Source organism: Rhagoletis pomonella, unplaced genomic scaffold, assembly GCF_013731165.1.
Source record: "Rhagoletis pomonella isolate Grant_MI unplaced genomic scaffold, Rhpom_1.0 Rhpom_scaffold_00006, whole genome shotgun sequence".
Lineage (NCBI taxonomy): Eukaryota > Metazoa > Arthropoda > Insecta > Diptera > Tephritidae > Rhagoletis > Rhagoletis pomonella.
In genome coordinates this window covers 57,464,531-57,469,069 of record NW_023458560.1, presented here as the reverse complement: position 1 = coordinate 57,469,069, position 4,539 = coordinate 57,464,531, and the positions used below count along the sequence as shown (strand labels likewise).

At 35.0% G+C, this 4,539-nt stretch overlaps 1 protein-coding gene across 1 annotated transcript in view; it reads right to left on the bottom strand.

Moving 5' to 3' along the window:
- Window positions 1–4,539, bottom strand: part of LOC118741006 (mitochondrial carrier protein Rim2) — a gene marked incomplete at its 3' end in the record, with an annotated part of 371,826 nt that overhangs the window by 247,748 nt on the left and 119,539 nt on the right. The gene's annotated exons all lie outside the window — the stretch shown is intronic.

Here is a 4,539-nt window from a genome sequence, read left to right as displayed (position 1 = left end):
CTAACAAAAATGCACCAAATAAATTTAAAAAACTCATAAATGACTTATTTGACGACTCACTTCCTTCCATCGTTGCGTCCTGCGCGTACTTCTCGCAAATCGCAGCCATTAATTTGCTTTTCTCGCTTCTTCTGGGCATTAGAAACTTTCTAAAGCTGTTTTAATAATTTTGATTTTGTCAAATATAATTGTTAAAATATTGTACAATAGCACACGAAAAAGTATGGGATGCTCACAAGTTTCATTTTACAACTGTTCTAAAAAAATAGTACAAAAGAGCAAATATGACAAATAGCACGACTTGTGAACTCCCTAAGTATGTTCAGTTATACTTGATAGGATAAAGTTATACAGCTATAAGTGGGCGCTACCACGCCCATTTTCTAAAATTCCATAATAATCTTATTTTAAGAGATTATTGTGAGTATTATTTGAGGGCGATTAATTGAGTAAATTAGCGCCCTTAAATTTTGAGTTATCGAAATTTGAGGCATTTCTGTAATTTACCGTTATATGAAAAGTAGGCGTAATTATAGTCCGATTTCAATAATTTTCAATGTTTTGTGGCAAGCACAATTACCGTACCGAGTTACAAATTGGTAGAACGGTTACCGAGATAAATATATGTGATCATAAGTGGGCGGTGCCACGCCCATTTTCCAAAATTTTATCATAAACGTATTTCTTGGTAAAGAATTTCTGCAAGCATCGATTTTGAATAAATTAGCTTTAATATTTACTGATTTATCGAGGATTTCGTATTTCTCGAAATTACCGTTATATGGGATGTGGGCGTGGTTATTGTCCGATTTTAAAAATTTTCAATTGGTGCAGCGGTTACCAAGATATACACATGTAACCATAAGTAGGCGTGGCTACGCCCATTTGCCAAAATTTTTTAATATTCTTATTTTTCGTCTAAAACTCATTGTAAATATAAATTTTGAGTGAATTATCTTCAGTAGTTACTAAAATATCGCAGTTTTCGTATTTCTGAAAATTACCGTTATATGGGAGGTAGGCGTGGTTATTGTCCTATTTTGCCCATTTTCAATACCATCCGTCCTACGCCGGAAAGAAGTGCACGTACCAAGTTTCGTTAAGATATCTCAATTTTTACTCGAGTTATCGTGTGCACAGACGGACAGACGGACGGACGGACAGACAGTCACCGCTTAATCGATTTCTTTTTTCATTCTGATCATTTATGTATATATTTGTCTATATCTATCTCGATTCGTTTTGCCTGTTACAAACAACCGTTATGTGAACAAAGTTATAATACCCTTGTGCACAAGTGCGCTCGGGTATAAAAAAGAAAATTGGATACATTTGGATACATTTTTGGCTTGGTCAGGGATACATTTTCTTGAGACGGCGCGGCAACACTGATCGCAACTAATTCTATATCCATTATCTGCACTTCGTTTTCTTCTCCTTCGGATTGGGGCCAGAGAGATTATCGCACACATACCCACTTGCATGCATCCAAAAATGTACGCGGTTTTTCTCTCTGCATCTCCCCATTCATTCACTCTTGCATTTTTCTCCATTCACTCACGTAACGTTTTCTTCGTTGCGTATTCCACGTTGCCCCTCGCTGCTGTATCCCCTTTCAAATCGTTATCATACATATTTACATGCATACATACATATATGTACATATATATGTATGTACATATTTGCATTCTTTCATTTGTACACAGGACTGCCAACTTGGCTCAAACCGTGCCATTTTTGGCCCTTTTTTACATAAAATGGCACTTAATTTTGCAATTTGGCAAAATAGTAATATTTCCATACATTTTTGTGAAATCCTTTACGTGCACTTCCTTTAGTCCCCTTTCAGAAACGTCAAGTCTTGCTTTCAAGTCTGCTCGTTCGTTGGCGAAGGAGGTGGGAAGAGAGGGGAAGAGTACAGATACCTCCGTACCGTCAATTCGTTTCAAGTTTTCTTGTTCTCTTTTGATCTTTTCGTTGCTTCCCATTTAAAGATCCAAGGACTTGAATTCAATAAAACTTGACGCGTGTGGAAGCAAAGAGAAAACACAAAAGAGAATGCGATAAAAATTGCTTTCAAGACTTGACTTGTCTGAAAGGGGACTTACTCAACTAAAATTTTCTAATTTCTATAGTGTATACAACTAGTTTATCTGACTTCGGCATTGGACTTTTGATTTAAGAATGTGTTTCTAATTTTAATGCTAAATGGGAAGAATTCAAAATAATGGCACTTTTATTTTTCTATTTGGCACATTTTGGTACTTTTTTATCCTCATAGCTAAGTACAGTTGGCAGCCCTGTTTGTACATACTATTTTAACCCGCACCATGCCCTCTTGCATGCGTGCGTTCGCTTGTCCTACCCAACAAGGCAGAGTAGCAAAATATTTAATGAAATTTATTTATTTGCTTTATCCTATTATTTGCCTTTTTTTGGTTATATGTATGTATGTACATTGGTATTTTTGCAAATTCTATGTTATTTGCCTCCCTCGTATCCCATTCAATTGCTTACCTGCTTCTCCAACACCGCCAATTTTTGATGGAGCCGCGCGTTAATGTCAGTACTTCTGTTAATCGTTGTTGTGCTATTGGTATTTTTTGCTTTTATTGTTCTTGTTTTTGTTGTTCGCTGTTTACGTGTATCGCCAACCAACGCTTTGTACCTATTACACTTATGGTTTTGCACTTTTAAGTTACTTAGGGCCGGTTACTCAATGTCTGGTTAACACTAATCTCCGGTAAAACATCGTTATCGACGTTACCGACTCCATGTTATATGCATGGAGCCGAACACGTCGAGAATGATGTTTAAACGGAGATTAGTGTTAACCAGGCATTGAGTAACCGGCCCTAAATTTTTCACTTTTCACACACACTCCTCATTAATCACTCCACTTGGCAATTTAGTTTAATTACACTTAAATTTTGTTACACAATTTTTCAATTTTTTTGGTTGTGTTAATGAAATCGATGCACAAATTTGTACAAAATTTCCTTCTAATTTGAAATTTTCCATGATACAAAAAAGAAGGTAGTTTCCATGGTGTAATAATAACAAGGTGTTGTCAGAAACTTAACCTCACTTTTTCGGCAGGTCTATTCCGGTCACGCATTTTAAAGTAGTAGAGAAAGTACTAATTTTTACCACTTTTAATCTGTTCGTGCATACTATTTCAAATTAAATGTAGAAAAATGTTTAATTACAGGCTTATAAGCCTGAATATATGTTTGTATCGTAAGCTCCACACAGGTTGCACATATATTGTAACTTTTAAAAAAGTACAGGCCGTAAAATAAGGCAATTTCCTATAAAACTGTAAATGATTTTTTAAATAGATTAGTAATAATAATAATAGATTGGCGCTTACACATTTGGCCGAGCTTCTCCTCCGACTTGCGGCGTGCGCCTAGATGTCACACAAAGCGGAGGGACCTACAGTTTTACGCCGACTCCGAACGGCGATTGCATTTTTATGAGAAGCTGTTTTTCATGGCAGTAATACACTCGGATCTTTGTCATTGCCTGCCGAGGGACGACCACTGTTAAGAAAAAACCTTTTTTCTATATTTTTTGCTATGTTGCTTTGACCAGGGCTTGAACCCGGCTGCTGCGGAGTGGAGCGCGCACTGCTTACCACTACGCCACAGCGGCTGACATATAGATTAAAACACATAAATATCGATAATGTAAGCGAAGTCGTAATTTAACCATGCTGCCGCTCTATTCTAGTGTATCAGAAGTCCATTTGGCTCGATATTATGGCAATGCAGCAAAAGATATTTAATATAGAAATCGCCTTTCCATACGATTTTTGTGTACGTCTTTTTCCATTGATAACTACGATATCTTTCATATTTTATATTTTGAGGACAAAAATTATACAAATCCAGCAATTTTAAATATTAATATCGTTCTGAAAACACAAGTTCTTTAAAAATCACGATAAAATGAAATACTAAAATGGAGTATTTTAAATACAATTTCCCAACTAATAGCATTATAAAAATTTAAGATCGGCAGCACTGAAAATAAGCATGCCGATCTTGTCAAAATTACAACAAACACGTCGCTACTGACAACACCTTGTTATTATTTCACCATGGGTAGTTTCAATAAACAACTTTTGACGGATAATAAATTTTTTTGAAGTTTCATAAATTGTGAGTATTATCAACGGCCTTGCCACTTTTATAATATTAAAACAATAAATCGGAGTATTTTCTTTCCCATATTTATACCAATGTAATAACATTTCAAATCAAAAACCATTATTAGTGCTTGGTACTTTTTTTTACTTACGTGGTTTTTTTATTAAAAATATTTAAAATGTAAACTGTTAAAGGAGACTTCATTGTAACTGCTCTTTTCATTTTGTAATAAAAACCACGTGCGCATTATTCTGTTATTTTTTTGTTTTCTTATTTTGAATGCAGTCTTGCGATTTAAAAGTCGAATTCTAAATAATGTTCTTCCCAAATAAAACATATTTATATTTTGGTTCAAATTTACTTTTACATTTCTCATCAGATTTTG